This window comes from Rhinoraja longicauda, chromosome 4, assembly GCF_053455715.1.
Source record: "Rhinoraja longicauda isolate Sanriku21f chromosome 4, sRhiLon1.1, whole genome shotgun sequence".
Lineage (NCBI taxonomy): Eukaryota > Metazoa > Chordata > Chondrichthyes > Rajiformes > Arhynchobatidae > Rhinoraja > Rhinoraja longicauda.
The window spans coordinates 28642653-28666882 of NC_135956.1; the positions used below are offsets into that span (position 1 = coordinate 28642653).

The window sequence follows — 24230 nt, forward strand, 5'->3', positions numbered from 1 at the left end:
ACATAACTTTTCTTTCATGACCCATACCCGTTCACAACCTTGATTTTTTTTCTCTCTCCAAGAGTCTGAGAACTCAGCAGTAAGAGATGATCACTGATTATTGCCATGATTTATTACAATGAAAATTCAAACTTCATACTCAACGTACACCACATGAAATAGCAATCATAAAATGTTCGTAATCTTCAGATCAGATGGTCTGATATACAACATTAGAGAGCCCTATGGAAAAAGCTCATTCAACTTTTTGCTGATATATTTTTTAAATGTAAAGGAGCCTTTGCTAAATGTAGAAATAGTGTGCAAGGCAAGCTGATGTCCTGGATTGCTTTAGTCTACTTCATGTTGTTTGATAACTGATTTTGCCGTTTGTTGTCAGGCACACATCCTATCTGGTTGGATGAAATATTACTATTAGATTATGCTTTATCTCTGGTAGAATTGGTCAGTATCTCTGAATTATTCTGTAATGCAAAGATAATCCCTATTTCTTTGTCTTGCAACAAACCATGATCTTCCTTTTGCCTATCCACATACATATTAATATGAGGATTAATATTCCTGCTTAGATTAACAGTCCATTTGGTTGTCTTTGTAGATTTCACACTGCCTTGGTTCTGAATGCCCTCTCTCATTTCTGTTCCATTAATCTTTGTGATTTCATCTTTGTCCTTGAGACTTGTCTCCTGCCTTGAACAAGTTCCACCATCCTTTTTCCATTGTTATTCTGTTACTTCACCAGTCTAACCCCTCTTTTCACCAATGTCCGTTAGCACATGGCCTCAAATCCTTTCAACCGTTGCATATTTTAGCACAGCCAGTCGAATATCTGCTCTGCCACAAAGCAAAAATGTCTCTTGCCAAAGCCATTCAAGCTTTGCTATGAGATATCCCTAGGTATTGTCATTGTAATTCTTCTCAACCTCTCTGATCTCTTTGTTAGTTGACCTAGGTTATTGTCTTTTTCAATCCCTCCAAACATCTATATTTGCTCCTCACCCCCCCCCCCCCCCCACTAAGTACGGCTTATCTGAGATATCATCCAAAAACATGTAACTGTCCAGGTTCATAGACCATATTCTGCTCTGTCTCACCACAGCCTCTCTTGGCCCACCACTGCTTTGACTTGTTGCACCAATAACCTGATCTCATACTGAACGAGAAGAAATTCCCTCAAATGAAATGGGAAGGAATGGGAATGGAATGACAACTGTCTTGGTTTGTGTCAGAAATCTCACTCTGAGTCGCTGTATCCATTCCTCCATCTAGCATCTGTCTGAGGTTGAACCGAATCAATCATAATCTTTTGATCCTTGTTTGAACATGATTTGAACTTGAGTCCCCATTTCCTCCATTACTAAATCTGCCCACTTCCACCACCAATACATCGGTCGGTTCCCTGGCCTGCCAACCTCTGATCATATTCTCATGCACTTCACATTCGTCTCTGGTCTAAACCAGTGCTTTCCAGTCAGTCTCCCACTAGTGCCTTCTATCAATTTGAACATCCAAAACTCTGCTTTTAGTAACTCTAACTTGCACCAAATCCTATGCGCACATCTCCCTTGAGCCAGCAAATGAATGTTGGCCAATACCAAAACAATCTTAATTTTAAACTCCTCCTGGTTTTTAAATCCCACATGACCTCGCAATTTCCACCTCAATCTCCAGCTATATGACCCTCCCCCTGGATTTCTGCATTGCTCTGACCCATTGCACATCCGTTTTTAATTTGTAATCATTGGGGACTGGGCTGTTATCTTCCAAGATCTGAGTCCTTGGCATTCCCTGCATATACATTTGCTCTTCACTCTTCTCACCTTTTAACCTTTGTGACCAAACATTTACTCACCCGATTCCTTTGTCGATACTAAATTTTGTTCGATAAAGCTGTTGTGGTGACAGGGGTATGTTAAAATTAAAAATGCAGTTGAAATGCAAATAAAAACAAAGTAATTTGGTATAGTTGTTTTCATTATTTTGTTTTTGGATTTTCACAGGATCTCCTTAATTGTGAGACATTCAAGGTAAAGTGCCCCTACCCACCAGCTGTTTGTTACTGTGGTGAGTTGGTATTTTTGTTGATTATATCTTCTGAACAGCATTATTTCATCCCTGTAGCAATCTTGTGCCATCTGCCAGCTAAGTATAGACGCACCCTTCTTGATCTGGTTTTGTAAGTATTTCCTCATGTAATTTTCCTCCCACTCTCTTCTACGCACATACCAAAATTATAACTGGCACTAGTTGGGAGATGACATCAATGAATAATGCTTGGGTTATTGCCTAAATGTTTATTAAGTTTTTCTTTGTGCTGTCAACAATTGCAGTTCAGTGCACTTCAGAACAAAGTGTTGTTAAAAAAGCAAGCTGCTGCCATGCCTTCGTCTCGGGAGGTCCACAAATGGTCACAAACCTCCGCCAGAACCTTTCAATTTCAGCCCTTGTAACTGGAGAGCCCTGTTTGCAAGCTGATTACTTGCGTGAAAATGGGTACAAGGGAAGTGATTGTTAACATAATGTGCCACAATCAGAGCTTGTGAAAAAAATGTTCAGTATTTAGATTTTGTATTCAAATACCCAAAATAAAGTTATTCTGCAGACATGAAAAATTGTCTGCTTTGCATTGAGATGTATTTGGAACTGATTGGGTTAATTCGGATGAAATAGCCTTCATACATGATCAAATGCTACTACACTGAAGCCTTTGTGCACCATTGGACAGAGAATCGTGATGCAAAGACTTGGCCAGCGTTGTAACCCCCCAACGAGCAGGACCAGAGCAGATCATCACTCATTTATTTCAGCATTGTTTGAGGTATCTTGGAACATTATAGCCATTTTTAAATTCTGCTCTACAATATTACAATAATTAATAAAGCTTTACATTCCAATCTGAAGTTTTGAACTAGAATACATACGCTTCCTGACTTGTGTAATTGGCGAGTTACATAAACTCGCACTTGCGTAAACAATTCATAACGGGTGGTCCTGTTTCTTGAATGACCTGTGTTATTGCAACAGGAGGATGGTGAAGGCTTACCATCAGCTTCATAGATGTAAAAGTGTTGCCAAGGCTCGCTGTTCATACTGTGACACGGGGAGAGTGAGCAACAAAGAAGGGGGCAGTGGAGAACAATGACCGGCCGAGTTGTCGACACCTTGCACAAGGTGCACCAGTGAGCCCTTCACCAGCTGCTGCACCGTCCGGTTGTTGAGCCTTGCGTTGTAGCCCCTGGCCGATAGCGCTTTCTTCAGCCTGCAGCCACTGACAGGATGTGTTGCGTGTCCCTCCCCTCTCACCAGCTACCACTTCCAGTCAACAGTTGCTTTGTCTGCTCCCACCTCCTCTTCCTCCTCCATTCCCGGAGTGGCCGACAAACTCCAGGGTGGAGATGTCGGTGATTGTGGGTGAAGGAAGAAGAGGTGGTGGCTGCAGCAGTGGAGGGCACGGACAAAGAGATGGCTGATAGGAAGAAGTGGCAACAGGTGAGGGGAGGGAGACCCATGTGACCCAACATGACCTGCCGGTGGCGGCGACCTGAAGAAAGCACTGTTTGCCAGGGGTTACAATGTGAGCCGCAACAACAGCTCCGTCAACCGGATGGTACGACAGCTGGTGTAGAAGGGCTCACTGGGGCAGACCAGCAGCCCCAGCGCCAAGTTGAAAGGTGAAATGACGCAAAGTGCTGGAGTAACTCGGTAGACTGAATCAGTCTGAAGAAACGCCCTGACCCGAAATGTCACCTATCCATGTTCACCAGATATGCTGCCCGACCTGCTGAGTTACTCCAGCACTTTGTGTCCTTTCACCTTTCAACTTGGCGCTGACTAAAATCTGCAGTACTTTGTTTCTACCTAGTTTTAATGTGAATCCGACTTGCGAAAAATCTAACTTGCATCCGGGTTTATGTAATATAACCCTTAAGTAAGTCAGAGTACCTGTACTATTTTATTACCATATTTTCAACTGTTTCCCTGGCAATAGTCAGTTTATTTTTCAATTGTCACATCTTTAGGTAGACATGAACACCATGTCTCGAAAATCCTTAAATGGGTCTGTTGCCATGCCAAGTGTTCCAACCATAGAAAATTTCAGGAACAGACACAAATGTTCTTTCTCGGGCCAAGCTGCCCTTTTACCTCCGGGTGTTCTGTCAGATGGCTGCGGAGCTGCAGAGTTCCTGCAAGCCCAAGGTGTGATGACCACCATAACATGATTCTGAATTACTATTCTTAGACATGGTATTGATCTAAAGTTGTGAGAGTCAACGCACAAACGTCCAATTTCTGGGGAAATTACAAAGAAGCAGCATTTCACCACAAATTTCCACGTATGGGCGAGGCATTGTAATATTTTAATGATCAATAAGGTTGAGTAGAGTTTAAAATAGCTTGTAAACTATTCTCTTTTGCTTTAAGGCTAATTAAGATATCTGTAAGGGAAGCTGTTGCATTCATAGATTTTTAATATGTGACTGTGACCAAATTTGCCAAATGTGTTCGCAGATGACTGTCCTTGGATACTTCAGGCAATTAACTAAATGTGTCATCTATTGCACCTTGTTTTATGATTTGTGCTATGTGATTGATTTCTTGCCCATGTATGTCTGTTTCTTGGTTAGAGCTATTTCTGGTGCTTTTTGTTCCATGTTGACCTTTCAGTGTAAAACATCTGTTAGATGCAGTATATTTGAATAAAAATATGGATAATGTCACTTGACACTTGTGTGCTGGCTGTTTCTAGCAATTATTATGTGAAAAGGGAAATTCCATAAATTAGTATGTTAAGTAATATTTTCAGAATTGCATGTTACTGAAATATATCCTTCAATACTTTTTTAAAATGTCAAACACTTGGAGCATAATTGTGAGAAAGTAGTTTCTACCAATAATATTAACAGAATTCAAGTCTGATGGATCTCTACCCTTTCTCAATTTTCCAAGAGGTCTTTGGACGCTACATAGGCAAACCTTCAGTATAATCTTGAGATGGCATTCAAACAGAACTGAAGAGTAGGTGCTTTAAGCATTGAGAAACTCCCAGTCAATAGGTTGATGTTAAAAATTCCATATGTAGCGCCCATCATTTTTAGCCCACTGTTTTAAATTTGATCTCCTCTTGCTTGCAGGAATGGAGCTAAGATGAAGTGAGATGGATCAGGTAGAGATGGTTAGCAGCAGGACACAATTAGACAGGTGGCATGCACAAGTAACTAAGTCCACAATTAAATTATATATTTCCACTAAATTCCCATCTAAATGAACATGTCATGTTGTCATTCTCTCTGCTAATGAAATTACATCATTGATGCATTTTCAAGGAACATAATTCCTAATTTGACAGAATATAACGCGAGTCATATCAGAAATTGGAGTATATTGTTTACTTTCAATTTGAGAAGTAGTAAATAGGTTTTGGATTTTAAAACTCAATCTAGTGACCAGAAAGTCCTGCAATAGTATCTTTTCCTTTTCTATTTAGTAATTTGCCTGTTTCTTTAAACAGTGTAGTGCATCACCGTACCTGATCTGCATGCTGTGCTGATATGGTTAGTATAACGCGTCATGCCACAATCCACTTTCTGAACCCAATTTACTTTATAGCTTCAACAATAATTACATGATTGAAGACCGATTAATGATTTTTAATTATGAGTGTATATATATATACTACCACCCCATGAAACCAATTGCCATACTCCCGCAGAAGATATCCCGCCGGAGACTCGGGTTCGATCCTGACTACGGGTGCTGCACTGTAAGGAGTTTGTACGTTCTCCCCGTGACCTGCGTGGGTTTTCTCCGAGATCTTCGGTTTCCTCCCACACTCCAAAGACGTACAGGTATGTAGGTTAATTGGCTGGGTAAATGTAAAAATTGTCCCTAGTGGGTGTAGGATAGTGTTAATGTACGGGGATCGCTGGGCGGCACGGACTTGGGCCGAAAGGGCCTGTTTCCGGCTGTATATATATGATATGATATGATATGTCTGTATTGGTAACTGCCAGTGCTTAAATGTTCCAGATGTTACATTTGATTAAAACAGCAGGTGGACTCGCAGAAGTTATGTATATATAACGCTGATGCCATCACTTCTGGCCTGACATCAACCCATATTTAAAAATATACACCGATGAGCCAAAACATTATGACAACTGACAGGTGAAGTGAATTACATTGGTTATCTTGTTGCAATGGCACCTGTCAAAGGGTGGGATATATTAGGCAGCAAGTGAACAGTCAGGTGGATTCGCAGAAGTTGATGTGTTGGATGCAGAAGAAATGGCCAGGAGTAAAGACCTGAGCGACTTTGACAAGTGCCAAATTGTTATGGCCAGACGACTGGGTCAGAGCATCTCTGAAATGGCAAGGCTTGTGGGGTGCTCCAGGTCAGCAGTGGTGATACCTACCGACAGTGGTCCGAGGAGGGACAAACCGCAAACCAGCGATGGTGTTGGGCGCCCAAGACTCATCGATGCGCGAGGGCAACGAAAGCTATCCCATCTGGTCCGAACAGTTAGAAGGTGTACTGAGGCACAAGTCACAGAAAATTTTAATGGTGATCACGGGACCAATGTGTCACAATACACGGTGCATCGCACCCTGCTGCGTATGGGGCTGAGTGCACGCACATGATGACCCCTGTCCACCGTCGAAAGCACCTACATTGGGCACGCGAGTGTCGGAACTAGACCTTGGAGCAGTGGAAGAAGGTCGCCTGGTCCGATGAGTCCCGTTTTCTTTTAGATCATGTGGATGGCTTTGTATGTGTGCGCCGTTTACATGGGGAAGTGATGGCACCAGGATGCACTGTGGGAAGACGACAAGCCGATGGAGGGATTGTGATGCTCTGGGCAATGTTCTGCTGGGAAGCCCTGAGTCCAGCCATTAACGTGGACGTCAATTTGACACGTGTCACCTACCTAAACATCGTTGCAGACCAGGTACACCCTTCATGGCAATGGTATTCCCTGAAGGCAGTGGCCTCTTTCAGCACGATAATGCGCCCTGCCTCACTACACACATTGTTCAGGAATGGTTTGAGGAACATGATGAAGTGTTCACAGTGTTGTCCTGGCCTCCAAATTCTCCAGATCTCAATCTGATTGAGCATCTGTGGGATGTGCTGGATCGACAAGTCCGATCCACGGCGGCTCCACCTCGCAACTTACAGGACTTGAAGGATCTGCTGCTAATGTTTTAGTGCCAGATGCCACAGGACACCTTCAGGGGTCTTGTAGAGTCCATGTCTCGGCAGGTCAGTGCTGTTTAGGCGGCACACGGAGGACCAACAGCATATTAGGCAGGTAGTCATAATGTTTTGGCTCATCAGTGTGTATATATTTTTGTAAATGAAGCCAAACATTTTGAGCTGTCTTGAAGTTCTGATTTTCAGATAGCAAAAGGATGGAATTTGCAGATTGTTAGGCCTGTGGTACAGTAGACATTTATAATGATGTGCAAGTGCTGTCAGTTGTCATGGAAATGCATTTTTGATTTCAAACCCATTGGACTAGTTTCACACTATAGCACTTTATCACACTATAGGTCTAGCTTTAAATTTTCTTGAGCATTTAGGTAATCAATGTATTTAATGATGAAGCTTTGCTTACATTCGCCTTCCTTTTTAGTGTGCATTTTGCAGGTCAGTAAAGAGCAAATTGGCTGCAGAATGAAAACCAAAGTGGAAATTTTACACTTGCTGAGGAATTTCTATGAATAGCTGTGGCAAGATAATTATTGCTTGTCCTCTTATACTTGGAAAGCTGAGAGCCTACGGATTAGCTGTTTTTTTGCCCCCCTCCTTGTGCAGTAAAGGTTGTCCATTACTGAAGAGAGATCTATTGCTTTGTGGAGAGCTATTTTAATGCATCTGTCAAGAGGTTCTTGTGCATTGTGCATCCTGTTCATTGCGATTTCTAGTCTCTTATTTTTCAGCCATTTGTTTTAAGCACTGGTGGTAGATCATTTTGATAAGAGTGCTTTAAGAAACTTTTATTTTCTTCTGTTTTCATTCTTATTTTTTCCACTACCAAAAGCTGCTGAAGATGAGATTTGAATGAAGCAATATGGACATTCATCATTTTGAATCCTCGTTTTCGTCGTGAATATTTTTGTATGTCATGCATTTCATTGTGAAAATGTGGAAATTTGCTTCTGTTTTAATTTTCAGTAACATCAGAGGTACAGAGATGTGAAAATGCATATTTCTCCTAATGTTAAGATTGCCAGTTTAATTTTAAATGCACCATAGGATTAAGTTTGCTTAATGAGTGGAGAGGTAACAAAAGTCATGTGCGATTGTATCAGAAAAGTTGGCAGAAAAGTAATATATCAAAATTGTACTGTTTTGGGTTCCCTTTTTAATATTTATTGGAAATTAAGTTGTGACCTAGTTAAACTGTGTCAGGTATATTCCTGATTCTCAGCAACTGCAAAATTGGGTAAAGTCAGTTTTGTAATTGAGCCGTAGACGAGATGCTCTTAAGCCCATTTAGTCATACTTTTGTGAAATAGAAGCCACTATACCATCCATCACAAACATTTAACTCTAAACAACAATTAATTGTGTAGTGCATGTTCGTCACTGGAAATTTTGAGTAGTATTGAATACATTAAAAACATGAACTGCTGATGCCAGGAAATGCTAGCTTTTTGTTTACTGTAATCATTCTGGGAACTTGTACATTACCTTTGCTGCTTAAAATAAAATGTCAGTTCATTGAAAGGATCTGTTGAAACAAACTGCATGTACTGACCTTGGGTTATGATTGTGAGTGTGATTCTCTAAAGCCCCTTTTTTCTGCTCTTTATTTTCTCTTTTTAAAAAGATGACGTTAAACACAATTCTGAAACGCCTTCCTGATTGTGTGTAACCTGGAGGCTGTCCTTACAACCATCATTTTTTTTAAGCAGTAATACTTCCCAAAAAAAGTTTGTATGTTTGAAAGGAAGTTTTTCCGTTTTGTTGGAATGACATCTCAGCGTGCACAAGTTTGGGGATTTTATTATTAATGAAACCCTTTGCTGTTCCATTTGGTGAATAATAAATTTGAGGATTTTGGCCCATTTTCAGATTCCCGAATGCCTGCCAGAACCCTTGAAGCCACTGAATCAATTGTCGGGGGTTTAATAAAAGCAAAGATGGATTTTATCCCCAATGACCAAGGGAATTAAAAGGGCATGCAACACAGTATCATGCTGATTGACCAAGTGGCCTCTTTTATTCTCATTACTTTATCAGCTACATTTTGATATATAATTTCTAATTATTATGGATCTGTGTTGTGACTTTTTAGAGGGGAAGATGGGGGATGCGAAGACTGAATTCGCTCATTGCTGGAAAATGCTGTGCACTTGTGTCGGACATTCATTGTTCAGAAAAGTTAAGTGATAAAATAAGTTTGCGTCCTGACGACCCAAAGCCTTTCCGCTATATGCAGGGCACAAGTCGGGTGTTTCAAGGGATACACTCGTCATGACAGGTAAACTCCAAAATAGTTCAAGTGGCTCAACACCATCTAGGGGAAAGCAGCACCATCTAGGGGAAAACTACACCCACCATCTTAAACAATCATTGCTTACACAAGGATATACAATGTAACATTTACAAAAAACACTGCATTTACTTGCATTGGCTACTCCAGCAGCATCACACAAACTTGTAGGACGAGGGCATACCCTGTGGCAACATGTCTCCTCCAGGTTGTGTGAAATTCTTACTTGGGAGAGATATTACCATCCTTCCATCGCCATGTCCAAATCCTGGAACTCACTACCCAATAACTTTATGGGAGTATTTTCACCAGAACTGAGCAGCAGTTCATGGTGGTTCAATATAATCTCCTCAAGGGAAATTAAGAATGGGTGATTAATGCTGACTAGGCAAATATTTTGGGGGGAAAAAGCTATTTGGAGATGCAATTCTGCAAAAATAGTACAATTTAAGCAGATTGAAGGAAAATGTATCGTGATTATGAGAATCCTCTTACAAGCATTAGTTCCACCGAAGCATTGCCCCATCTTCCACAGTAGGAAGTGCCTCGTCTGTAGCAAAATAGTAAATGAAGAATTAGTTCAGTGAGCAGAAGAATTGTTTCTGTTTTGATTGCAAGAACCTACCCTTGGAAGCAATTTCAGATACAAGGGCGTTGATTTTTCTGAATGGAGCCCTTACTCCATCGTTGTCAGACAATAGACATAGGTGCAGGAGTAGGCCATTCAGCCCTTTGAGCAAGCACCACCATTCAATGTGATCATGGCTGATCATTTTCAATCACTACCCTCTTCCTGCCTTCTCCCCATACCCCCTGACTCCGCTATCCTTAAGAGCTCTATCTAGCGCTCTCTTGAAAGCATTCAGAGAACTGGCCTCCACTGCCCTCTGAGGCAGAGAATTCCACAGATTTACATCTCTCTGACTGAAAAAGTTTCTCCTCATCTCTGTTCCAAATGGCCTACCCCTTATTCTTAAACTGTGGCCCCTGGTTCTGGACTCCCCCAACATTGGGAACATGTTTCCTGCCTCTAACGTGTCCAACCCCTTAATAATCTTATGTTTCAATAAGATCCCCTCTCATCCTTCTAAATTCAAGTGTATACCAGTCTTTCAACATAGGACAGTCCCGCCATTCCGGGAATTAACCTAGTAAACCTACGCTGCACGCCCTCAATAGCAAGAATATCCTTCCTCAAATTTGGAGACCAAAACTGCACACAGTACTCCAGGTGCAGTCTCACTAGGGCCCTGTACAATTGTAGAAGGACCTCTTTACTCCTATACTCAACTCCTCTTGTTATGAAGGCCAACATTCCATTGGCTTTCTTCACTGCCTGCTGTACCTGCATGCTTCCTTTCAGTGACTGATGCACTAGGACACCCAGATCGCGTTGTACGTCCCCTTTTCCTAACTTGACACCATTCAGATAATAATCTGCCTTCCTATTCTTACCACCAAAGTGGATAACCTCACACTTATCCACATTAAACTGCATCTGCCATGCATCCGCCCACTCACACAACCTGTCCAAGTCACTCTGCAACCTCATAGCATCTTCCTCACAGTTCACACTTGCTAATGTTACTTTTAACCCCTTCATCCAAGTTATTAATGTATATTGTAAATAGCTGCAGTCCCAGCACCGAGCTTTGCGGTACCTCACTAGTCACTGCCTGCCATTCTCAAAGGGACCCATTTATCCCCACTCTTTGCTTTCTGTCTGCCAACCAATTTTCTATCCATGTCAGTACATCCACTTTATTTTTATCCACTTTATAAAGCTCATCCACTTTATTTTTTATACTTTGCGCATTTAAATACAACACTTTAACTTTGGTATTCACCTCCCTTCTCACACCATTGGCCCTGACCTTACTCTCTTATCCCATCTAGAGTTTTCCTTCCCATTTATTCTAGAGTCCTTTGCAATTTCTCTTGTATTTGCTTCCCCTTTAACTCCATCTTCATATTCCCAATTTGTCAACCCCTCCCCCCCACTACTTAGTTTAAACCCATGCACGTAACACTAGCAAACCTGCCTGCCAGAATGTTGGTCCCCCTGCTGTTAAGGTGTAACCCGTCCCTTTTGTACAGGTCACCCCTACCCCAGAAGAGATCCCAGTAGTCTAGAAATCTAAATCCCTGCTCCAATCCCACAGCCATAGATTCATATCCCCAATCTCTCTGTCCTGCCCTCACTAGCATGAGGTATAGGAAGCAATCCAGAGATAACCACCCTCGACGACCTACTTCTCAGACTTCTTCCCAACTCTCTAAACTCACGTTGCAGCACCTCCTTCCTCTTCCTCCCGACGTCGTTCGTGCCCACGTGCACAACTACTGTTGATCGCCTTCCCTCGCTAGGATGTTCTGAAGCCGGTCCGTGATGTCTTGAACCCTGGCACCAGGGAGGCAACAGACCATCCTCAAGTCCCGCCTGCTGCCACAGAATCTACTGTCCGTACCTTGGACAATGGAGTCACCCACTACTATGGCTCTTCCCGACTTCGGTCTCCCGGTCGGGTCTCCTTGCCTGGATTAGAGCCACCAACCTGTCCGCCGCTCGGACTGGAAGTGTCTTCTGCCCCGACAGCTCCCAAGAGGGTGTACCTGTTTGCAATAGGCACAGCCACTGGGGTCTCCTGTAGTCCACGTTTACTCCCCTTTGAAACGGTCTCCAGCCTTCGCTCGACCTGGACCCTTGGTGTGACAGCCTCACAGTAGGTCCTGTCCAGGAAACTCGTCATCCCGGATGGCTCTGAGATCATCCAGCTGCTTCGCCAACTCCACAACACGTCCATTCAGGAGCTGCACCTGGACACAATTCTTGCAGGTGTAGCTCCCAGAAGCTCCAGCGGTGTCCCTACCTTCCCACATCCTGCAGGAAACACACTGCACCAACTTGTCTGCCATTACTTTAGTGTCAAAAAACAAATCAGGCTCTAAAACAAGTGTATCCTCCTCACCTCAGCCTCCTCGCCAAAGACTCGCACTTTTCTCACAGGGCACTCTCAGCCAAAGACTCACACTTTTCTCACAGGGCACTCACAGCCAAAGACTCGCACTTTTCTCAGAGTACTTTTCTCACAGGGTACTTCCTTCGACAGGGCCGCACCCCTTGTGCAAGCCTTGTTTATATCATTCACTAAATTAACTAATTGGCAAATGTACCAAGCTTCTAATTTAATTGCTCAGCCAATCCCCGCACTCCTATCCTGCTTTCCTCTGACGAGCTTGGAGGTATGCGCTTCACTCAATGCCTGCTAGTGTCCCTTTGGCGCTCTTTTTTAAACGAACTTTTACCTGTAATTCACACTTACTTTCTTTCAGCCAACGGTTGTCCTTGCTCCTGCTCCTGCTGCTGCTGCACTCCCGACCTTTACTGACTGACTGCTAGTGTCCCTTTGGCACTCTTTTTTAAACGGACTTTTACCTGTAATTCACACTTACTTTCTTTCAGCCAATGGTCGTCCTTGCTCCTGCTGCTGCTCTCCTGACCTTTACTGACATTTTTCTGAATGGAGCCCTTACTCCATCGCTGTCAAAGACTTTAAATATATAATTGGGTCAACAGGGTAGAGCAGTAAAATAACCAGCCAAAGTGCGATTGTGCCAGATGGAAGAACCAGGTTCACTGCTTTCCTATCTGTCAAAGCTGTCAATAATTTTAATTCATGATTTGTGAGAAGTATTAAATGAAGTCATAGGTATGAATCTGTGCATTAGGAAGCATTCAAAAGATTTTTTTTTTAAATCTTTTTAAAAAAAAAAGAAAATTGACTCTCCTAAAATCGCAAATACTTGAATATTTTTACAAGAGCAAGTAGTTCATTTTGTAAACACAAGTCTTCAAGTATGTGTTATATCCAAATCTTGCCTTTCTCCCTCGCAGCTTCAAAAGAACGGGCTTCTTCAGATCCTGCACGTTTAATTTAGAGAGATACAACGCGGAAACAGGCCCTTCGGCCCACTGAGTCTGTGCTGACCAGCAATCCCCATACAGAACCACTATCTGACATACTAGGGACAATTTACAATCTTTACTGAAGCCAATCAACCTACAAACCTGTATGTCTTTGGAATGTGGTAGAAAACCAGGAGCACCCAGAGAAAACCCACACGGTCACAGGGAGAACGTACAAACTCCATACAGACAACATCCGTAGTCAGGATCGAACCCGGATCTCTGGCACTGTAAGACAGCAACTGCACCACCATTCCTCCCAATAGGTCTGAACAGGATCTGTAAGAAGGCTCCCTCAATGCAAGTTGTTGGAGCAGCTGCATGGCTCCAATATTTTGCACTACCAGTGCAGTCTATCTAGAATCCAGGATGTCAACATGTAGATAGCTCTATTCACTGTCAACAATCTATACATACATTTGGGGCTTCCGTGTTGAAATCTGAGCTCGCATCTTTTAGAGCCATAACAAATTGAAGATTGTTTTCTTTAGATTGTGTTGTCTTTGGTCTAGTTATCATGAATTGCGATTACACCAGTATCCTTTCAAAATAAAATTAACTTGCCATGATTCAAGGTTGTGGACAGTGGTGTCTTCCGTGCATTATATCGAGTAATATTACTTGTCCACGAACTAAAGTGGCTACACATTGGCTACACATTGGACTTGGAAGCAGAGGAGCAATCCCACTGGTCCGTAACTCCTTTGGGCAGGAGTCAGTTCCAAGCAGACCAAAACTGTGCCACCCTATGGTGGCATCCATGACAGAACAATGTTCAACAGGGGTGTGCTTACTTTCAAAAACATTAAAGTTTTTGTTTTTAAATATTTCTGGTGTATATTGTTTTAAAAACTATTGAAGTTCAAGTTGAGACATATGAAGCCTGAAATGGTTAACATGCAGCACCAAATAAAAATAAACAAAAAAAAATTACCTGCAATTTTCCCTTCTAATTTGCAAGCCCCAAATCCCCATTAAAATCGACCTGGTGCTGCATCAGCCTGATCTGGCGGATTGGGACAAGACTGGACTGCTGGATGTCATTTGGAGTCCAGCAGTGAAGCATGTTGACTGATGAGCACAGTCTATCCCTCAGTAAACCGTGGCTTTCTGTACATACTGTTGAATATGGAAGTCCAAAATAAATGTGGATTTGACACTGATAATTCATGGACCCACTGACTGCCAGATTCCTGTTAGGGAAGTTATTGCAAATAAATATGTACATATTTTCTTATGGTATTCGTATTGCACAGAACCCCCCCCCCAAAGAAATGGTATTCTCTGTGTAGATGGATTTGTTGACCTTGGAAGATCCTGGTCATGATTTGTGGAAAGATAAACAATGTTATTTGTAATGTTTCATAATCGGCTTGGTTTCCTGGAACATCGCAAGACTTGCTGCATTTTGTGGTTTTGAGTCTTGAGGGACTGAAAACCTTTATTATTATTATTAGTTGCTACTGGAGAATTTGGACAGCCTGCCAGTTAAAAGAAAATTCAGTTCGGCATATAGTGACTTTAATGCATTTGCTGTATCTGGGCATGAAGAGCACAATAGTTAAAGAACGCTGGGGGCAGTTTTAATGAAAGGTATGCAATAGAAGCTTGTCAAGTTCTGAAAAAATCTTAAGTTCTTTCAGAAATTCCAATTTTGTAATTTGATAGAAATTGAAAATGGTTTGATTTGGTGTTTGTAAATGACAAGTCCTATGACACCACAATAACCTTGCAATTGTGCTGCTCGTTTCAATATTTTGGGATCAAAATAATTAGTGTCTAATTTATATACAAAATTGTTTTGTTCTGAAAGGAAGCCTTTTCATTCTATCATTAAAATCAAGGTGCACTGGTCATGATTTTAAACTTTTTGCATTCTTCTAAAAAGCTATTGGATGTTTTATTGATTTGTACTGATGGTTGGCAAGGCTCCAGATTTAATAAAACCATCCTTCCTGTACGCTTTGACTGCCTCATAAGCTAGGTTTAAAAACTCACTGATAAACCCAAGTATTCTTATTGGGCTGTAAAATAAATTGATTATTTTATCATTCTAAGTTGTGTTTATAACGTAAAATAGAAAGTGAACTAATTATAATTTTTCAGAATATGATTTAACATCTGTATTTAAAATTATAAATGTAGTTTTATTGTTTGGTAGTTATTTAATGTGTAAATTGTACTCTTGTGGCTATGAGGACATTTTCTGCATTTCTTTTCCTTAAACCCCTCTTTCCTTTCCCTCCTCTCCACCCCCCCCCCCCCCCCCCCCATTTTGTTGACAAGATGTGGGTGTTTTAGGTATCATAGAAACATAGATGCAGGAGTAGGTCCTTCGAGCCAGCACCACCATTCAATATGATCAATGCTGATCATCCAGAATCAGTACCCTCATCCTGCTTTTTCCCCATATCCATTGATTCTGTTAGCCCTAAGAGTTATATCTAACTCAGCTTAGACTCCATGATGGTCTCAATTCAATTTGAAATGTTTCTGACATTATTCCCTATCTTTGCCTGTCCTTGGTTATTCTTGAAAAGAGTAGGTAGGGTCTGGGATTACACATAGGCTAGACAGGTAAGAATAGCATATTTCCTTCTCTGGAGGGCATTAATGAACTAGAACAACTGGAAGTTTTATAGTTGCCATGGCTAATACTTTTTTCAAATTCATGGGTTCATTAATTGCTTTAATTTGAATTTATTTCTACCAACTGTTTTGCTGGGTTTCAAACATTCTCTGTGGACTGTTCGACCCAGAGCTCTGCCTGCTAGTCTCGAATTTTAATAACTTCTTCCATAGATTCCCTCTCACGATCAATAGATATGGGAAATTAGGAAAATTCCATCTTCTGCCGAAAGACATTTCCCTGATTGGTTGCTATTATAAATGTGAATTCTTATTCCGAAACTGTCATTTGTTTCCAAACCTTCCTGCCATTGGAAACAGTATTTTGAGGTGTCCCTTCTGCCTCCAAACCTCTAGAGAAAACAATCCCAGTTTGTCCAAAATCTTCCTGTAGCATATACCCTCTAGTCCAGGCAGCATTCTTGTTAACTCCTCCAAAGCCTCCATATTATGTAATGAGGCGGACGTCAGTCAAAAACCAGCGGACGTCAGCCTTGGATCTAAGGGAAGACCTTTTTCAGACAGAAAGTTATCTTGGACTGGAGTTTACTGCCTCAAAGACTCGTGGAAACAGATCAGTCATAATTTTCATAATGGGATAGGTATTTGATGGGGACGACTATTCCAGCTCTACAGGAAGACCTCTGGGATGGGACTGGCCAGCTCTTGCAAGGAGTTGGTATGCATTCAATGAGTCAAATAGTCAACTACCTGTGTTGTTGCAATTCTAAATACCACAATGATCATCAATTCATCTGTTTGATTAATGCCTTTCTATAAGAACCCACCACCTGCACCTGGTGAAGTTTTCATGTGGGCTTCAGTGTCTATGTTTGGCTCTCAATATATTTCGCCAGTTAGGAATAGACAATAATGATGTTCCTCACCAACAGCCTGTAAAAGATGTAAAGACTCCAGAGTAGTTAACTATTAAAATGTATGCTTGTTCCCAATCATCTCCAACAGTGAATGCTACACCTGCCATTAATCAAACCTGAACTGTACACAGGTTGTTAATCAAATGTATTAAGCCTGATGTCAAATGATCTAATCTATTTTCCAGTATAACTGTATAAGTATGGATTTCCCATTTGTATTCCTGATCTTCCTAATAGATAGAAACATTATCATGGCAAGACTGAACTAGTTAAATTAGCAGATTTAACAATTCTTGATGCTAATAGATAATGTAAAATATTTAATAATAATAATAATAATGAATATTCTAAAGATGAATGCTTAGTATTACAGAATCTCACCATCACAGTAAATGGATTTCCAATGAAACAGATGAATTAAGTCATTGCAATAAGCATTTATACCATCATGAAATTTGGAAAGGATACTTTATTTGGCAAGTGAAAATAAAATAAAACTGATGCTGGAAATCTGGAAGTGTTCAGCAGATCAGGCAGTATTTGTGGGGAGAGAAACTGATGATTTTTGGGATAAATGAAAGGCTATCAACTAGGCCCTCACTCGTGTCTCCTCGGCATCCCGCAGCTCCGCCCTTGCTCCCCCTTCCCCCTAGTCACAACAGAGAGAGCCCCCCGTCCTTACCTTCCATCCCATCAGCTGCCACATACAACACTTTATCGGAAACTTCCGCCACCTCCAATGGAATCCCACCACTAGCCACATTTTCCCATCTCCACCCCTTTCCGCCTGCAGCAGAAAGCCTGCCCCTCCACATCTCTCTGATTAACTCATCCCTTCCCACCTAAATCACCCCCTCCCCAGGTACCTTCCCCTGCAACTGCAGAAGATACCACACCTGTCGCTATACCTCCTCCCTCGATTCTGTCCAGGGACCCAACAGTCCTTTCAGGTTAGGCAGAGGTTCACTTGCACCTCCTCCAACGTCATCTACTGTGTCCGTTGTTCAAGATGTGTCCTCTTATACATCGGCGAGACCAAACGCAGACTGGGTGATCATTTTGCAGGACTCCTTCGCTCAGCCCGCGTGAATAGTGGCCCTGCGTTTAGTTGGATTTCTCTTGGATTCTTAGTTTGATAAACTTCTAGAAACATAGAAACATTGAAACATAGAAAATAGGTGCAGGAGGAGGTCATTCGGCCCTTCGAGCCAACGCCGCCATTCACTGTGATCATGGCTGAACATCCACAATCAGTAACCTGTGCCCAACCTCTCCCCATATCCCTTGATTCCACTAGCCCCCAGAGCTCTATCTAACTCTCTCTTAAATTCATCCAGTGATTTGGCCTCCACTGCCCTCTGTGGCAGAGAATTCCACAAATTCACAACTCTCTGGGTGAAAAAGCTCCTTCTCACCTCAGTTTTAAATGGCCTCCCCTTTATTCTAAGCCTGTGGCCCCTGGTTCTGGACACCCCAAACATTGGGAACATTTTTCCTGCATCTAGCTTGTCCAGTCCTTTTATAATTTTATATGTCTCTGTAAGATCCCCTCTCATCCTTCTAAACTCCAGTGAATACAAGCCTAGTCTTTTCAATCTTTTCTCATATGACAGTCCCGCCATCCCAGGGATCAATCTCGTGAACCTACGCTGCACTGCCTCAATTACAAGGATGTCCTTCCTCAAATTAGGGGACCAAAACTGTACACAATACTCCAGATGTGGTCTTACCAGAGCCCTATACAACTGCAGAAGAACCTCTTTACCCCTATACTGAAATCCTCTCGTTATGAAGGCTTAATTAAGTTGAAAATGAATATCCTGCAGCTTCTGTTGGCATCAAAAGATCTAAAGCTTAGTTGAAGCCACGTCTGCCAGATTTAAAGATATTCAATTGAAATAGGTGGCAGGCCTACTTTGATCTTTATGATCAGATGGTGGTTTTAAGTAATGAACTTCCATGCTTTCAATTTATGATATTTGTGTCTGAAAATTACTACATCTTTTCATATGTTGAAAGACTGGAGCGGCTAGACTTGTATACACTGGAATTTAGAAAGATGAGAGAGGATCTTATTGAAACATATAAGATTTAAAGGGGTTGGACACGTTAGAGGCAGAAAACATGTTCCCAATGTTGGGGGAGTCCAGAAGCAGGGGCCACAGTTTAAGAATAAGGGGTAGGCCATTTAGAACTTTTTCAGTCAGAGAGTTGTAAATCTGTGGAATTCACTGCCTCAGAAGGCAGTGGAGGCCAATTCTCTGAATGCATTCAAGAGAGAGCTATATAGAGCTCTTAAGGATAGCGGAGTCAGGGGGTGTGGGGAGAAGGCAGGAACGGGGTACTGATTGAGAATGATCAGCCATGATCACATTGAATGGTGGTGCTGGCTCGAAGGGCCGAACGGCCTACTCCTGCACCTATTATCTATTGTCTATTTTAATTAAATCAACATTGTTTGGCTACACACAAAATGCTGGAGTGAAGAAGGGTCTGAAGAAGGGTCTCGACCTGAAATGTCACCCATTCCTTCTCTCCAGTGATGCTGCCTGTCCCTCTGAGTTACTCCAGTGTTTTGTGTCTACCTTCGATTTAAACCAACATCTGCAGTTCTTTCCTACACACTGTTCGGTTACAAATACATTCTGGAATTGTTTGAATATATTATATCAATACTGTTCTATGATGTATTTCTATGCAAAGGTAAGTAACCTCATAATTCTGTATGGAGTAAATTGCCAACCATTTTTTGTATTAAAACAGAATCCTAAGTTAATTTGTTGTAAAAATCCTTCCAATTGCAGAAACATTGAACCTTGGCTTCTTGCTGGATGAAAAACATAATTCAGGGCTTGAATCAAGCAAGGAAAAAAATTTGTGGTATTTAAATTTATCATTCTGAAACTTCCCGTCATTATCCGTTAATTTAAAAGTACCCATGTAATAGCAAATCATACGGTTAGAAAACATTTTTTGAATACCATGTTAATTGTGGCTTCGTGGAAAATCTCTGGTATTTAAGAGGAAAGTTATATTCCAGAGACACCTGCCCAAAAACTAGGCAACATTTTCTGTGCTGCCTGTCAGAGGTGCTGCCTGTGAAGTGATATTTTGGACCAAATGACTGGTTGCTTTCTCAAGTGGATGTCAGATTTCATGGTGATCATGGGAATGGGCAGAGCAGCTCCTTATTTAGTTATTTATTTATTTATTTCCTTATTTCCTTATTTAGCCAATATTTATCTATTCCTCATCAAACTAAATTAAGAGGGACTAAATGCCAGGTGTCCAGGCAGAAATGTCTGGGAGTGGGCTCAACTGGGGAGATCTTGAAATAACCGCCAACAACCGAGTGAGGTGGAGGACATTTGTCAATGACCTATGCTCCCTAGAGGAGCCTAGGGCTTAAGAAGAAGAAGAAGAAGAAGAAGAAATGCTTCTTGGAAAAGGATATGGGCATATCAATTTGACCTGGACTAACCGCATTGAAGCCATGGCAAGAAAACAGACCAATGCCTCAGAAAACCAAGGACGTTTAGGATGTTTTTCCCAACCAAGCTGTTCTCCAAACTCATGAAACTCCCCTCTGCAATTGCATCCTCGATTTCCTGACCATCGGACCACAACCTGTGAGGAAAGGTGACAAATTCTCCAAACCAATAGCTTTTCACTGTACCTCTGTATGTACACGTGCGAATAATGAACTAAAGTAAACTCTGACCAACTTCTACCGATACAGAAAGCATGATATTGGGATGCATTGCAACTCTGTTTGGCAACAGCTCTGACCAAGACCTCAAGAAATTGCAGAGTTGTTTATGTAGCCGAGTCCATCACCAAACTAGCCTCGTTTCCCCCACCACCCCATTGACTCCATTTACACTTCATGCGTCCTTGGGAAAACAGTCAACATAATCAACGAACAGTTATTCCCTCTGTATTCTCCTGTTGGGCAGAAGAAACAAAACCTTAAAAGCACACACCACCAGATTCAAGATCTGTGAAGGAATAGAATAGTGAAAGGCTTGGATATAGTGGATGTGGAGGGGATGTTTCCTCTAGTGGGAGAGTCTGGGACTAGAGGTCATAGCCTCAGAATTAAAGGACGTTCTTTTAGGAAGAAGATTGGGAATTTCTTTAGTCAGAGGGTGGTGAATCTGTGGAATTCTTTGCCACAGAAAGCTGTGGAGGACATCAGTGGATATATTTAAGGCAGAGATAGAAGGATTCTTGATTACTACAGGTGTCAGAGGTTATGGGGGGAAGGCAGGAGAATGGGGTTAGGAAGGAGATATAGATCAGCCATGATTGAATGGCGGAGTAGACTTGATGGGCCGAATGGCCTAATTCTACTATCACTTATGATCTTATGAACAGGTTCTTCCCCATCATGATCAGACTACTGAATATGCCTCTTGTAAACTAGGAGTGTAATCTAGATCTTCCAACCTACTTCATCGTGTCCTCTGCACTATCTCATTTTATCTGCACTTTCTCTGTAATTGTTGCGCTAAACAATTTAACATATATAATTCTATATTCTGTACTCTGATATATTTCTCTTTGCACTATTATTGTACGTGTGGATGGTTTGATTGGACCCATATGTAGTACGAGTTGACGGGATAGCAAGCAAAGTGTATAACTATCTCGGTGCATGTGACAGCTGTGAACCAGTACTAATGATAGACTCAAACGGTTGATGTCCATTAACATATATTAACACATTTTACTGCTCTCACTGATTGGTGCCGTGTAACTAAAAGCTTAATTTATCAAAGTGTAATGATAACTCGCAGGCATGAGCTTATTTTAAAAAAGTACAATTTATTAAATGGAAAATATGTTCATCGGAGAACGTTGCCTTGAATGGAGTAATTGTACATATCACAGTTGTCATGTGTTAGGTAACCTTCAGTGTGTTTCTTCATATTGCTGCAAATTTAGGATCAGACAATACAATTCTCCGAACTGACTTGTTGAGTTACCTCATTGTGGGTTTTTAATTAAAAGATAATATCAAAATTCATTTTGGCTGTGCCTAGTGCAAAAAAAAACTTTAAATGCAAGTATGGACTAAGCATTCACTTCATCTTTTGTTATTTTTGGCTCTTTGATCTTGGATTAATATCCACATGCTTTATATCCCTGTTAAACTAGAACTTGAAGCAATGCAGAATGTTTTATTAAGGTAGTTTGCTTTGGTCATAATCTACCACTATTTTTCCCTATTATCCTCGCTTGTATAATCCCATTTGATATTTTGTTCTGAGCCCAGTGAGCTAATAATGTGTAAGAAACATCTGGAGTATATTAGGAGGAAACAAAACAGTGCTGGAGGAACTCAGTGGGTCAGGCAGCATCTATGGAGGCAATAGATTCAGTCCTCCAGACTGATAGGAAAAGAAGGAAGCTGGCAAAGTGGTGGGGGGGGAAGAGGGGTTGGTCAAAGGCTGGCAAGAGGGGTTGGTCAAAGGCTGGCAAGCGGTAGGTGAATTCAGAAGAGTGGGGGGGAGAGAGGGGTGGTGACGTGTGGGTAGAGCAAGTAACAAAGGTTAGAGGTGGGAAGGAGATGAAAGTATGTCAGATAAGGAAAGAGGAGGAGGACTGAAATGTAAAGCTAAAGGGAGGGAGAAAGTGGAAGTAGTTGGGGAAGAGGAAAGAGGTGGGATAAAGAGAAATGTTGAACTGATGAATAATGAGCATACAAAAGCGGGGAAAGGAACACTGTATGGGGTGATGGGTGAAATGTGTGCATGCCCGGGGGTGAGGTGCTTTGGGCTGGTATTAATTGAATGTGAAGAATTCAATCTTCATACCATTGGGTTGAAAGCTATCCAAGCAGAATATGAGGTGCAGTTCCTCTAGTTGAGTGTGGCCTCGCTTTGGCAATGTTGGAGGCCAAGGACAGGAAGGGCAGCATGAGAATGGTAAGGGGTGTTAAAATGGTTAGCAATCAGGAGGCTTTGGCAGACAGAGAGCAGATATCCGGTGAAATGGTTGCCAAGACTATGCTTGATCTTGCTGATGTAAAGGAGCTTTGTATGCAGTAGAAAATGTCTACTTTTCAGCTTTCTTCTCCATTTTCATCTGAAGAAGGGTTCTGAACCAAAATATCTGTCAATTCCTTCCACATATGTCTTTGTCTTATTCAGGATTTCAGCATCTGCAGTTTCTTGTGTCAATATCTGGAAAGTTAACTTTTTCTCTTTGCTTAAATGTGTGTCTGACCTGTTGGGTGTTGCCACTATTCTCTGCTTTTATTTGATTCATAGTAGCCACAGTTTTACTTTGATACTCACAAGCAAACAGTATGATCTGTCTGGCACTTGGAAAATCGCACTCCAGGAACTGCTGGTTTATTTCCCCCCCCCCCAAAAAAGACAAAGTGCTGGAGTAACTCAGCAATCAGGCAGCATCTCTGTCAAGCATGAAAATGTGATGTTTTGGATCCAGACCCTTCTCCAGATCTCAACGCCTAAAGAAGGCTTGCGACCCAAAACATAATTTATCCATGTTCTCCATAGATGCTGCCTGTCCTGCTGAGTTACTCCATCACTTTGTCTTTTTTCAAATTTCTTGTGGCAGGTATTTTTTAAAAATACATGAAGGGAAATGCTTTGAAGTTGAAGGCCTTGAATTAAGGGAAAGAAATGTAACAGAGAATTTTTGCTCAAATGTCTAACTGGAGCCAGTCCTAGTAAAATAGACTCCTAAAGTAGCCCTACATTAGTTTAGCTATTATTTATTCTCAGCAGTGCCATTGCTGAGCTTTGCTGCCAGTGGTAACACGTTGCATATCATTGATTGCCATTTGCAGTACATCATTTTATTACAATAAAATCCCTGGGTTCTTTCAATAAGCAAATCTTAGCTAATATTAGTTAATAGCAGTAAAATATTTGGGCTTCAGTGTTGTCAAGCTTCTTTGGAAAATATTGCAACCAAATTGGAATGTTTTCACCTTCCATCCACACACCATGTAATAAGAATAATCGGTTTGCTGTTGGAAATGGGGATTTTGTTTTATTTTTGTGTCGGAAGGAACTGCAGATGCTGGTTTATACCGAAGATAGACACAAAGCTGGAGTAACTCAGCGGGTCAGGCAGCATCTCTGGAGAAAAGGAATAGGTGACGTTTCGGGTCGAGACCCTACTTCATGCTGAGTCAGGAGAGAGAGAACAGAAAGATATGAAAAGGTACATCGAACAAATTAATGAAAGATTTTGACAGCAACGATGATCGAGGAAAGGAGG

At 41.6% G+C, this 24230-nt stretch overlaps 1 protein-coding gene across 9 annotated transcripts in view; it reads left to right on the plus strand.

Moving 5' to 3' along the window:
* Window positions 1-24230, plus strand: part of fam110b (family with sequence similarity 110 member B) — a 123588-nt gene that overhangs the window by 59959 nt on the left and 39399 nt on the right. For 3 of the 9 annotated variants that reach the window (XR_013547161.1, XM_078397417.1, XM_078397416.1), the window contains one exon: window positions 2001-2064. The exons of 3 other annotated variants lie outside the window; for them this stretch is intronic. The gene's annotated coding sequence lies outside the window, so the exon portion shown is untranslated. Of the gene's footprint in view, window positions 1-2000; window positions 2065-24017; window positions 24174-24230 lie in introns of all 9 variants that reach the window. 3 more of the 9 variants (XM_078397420.1, XM_078397421.1, XM_078397418.1) reach the window with 2 other exon arrangements.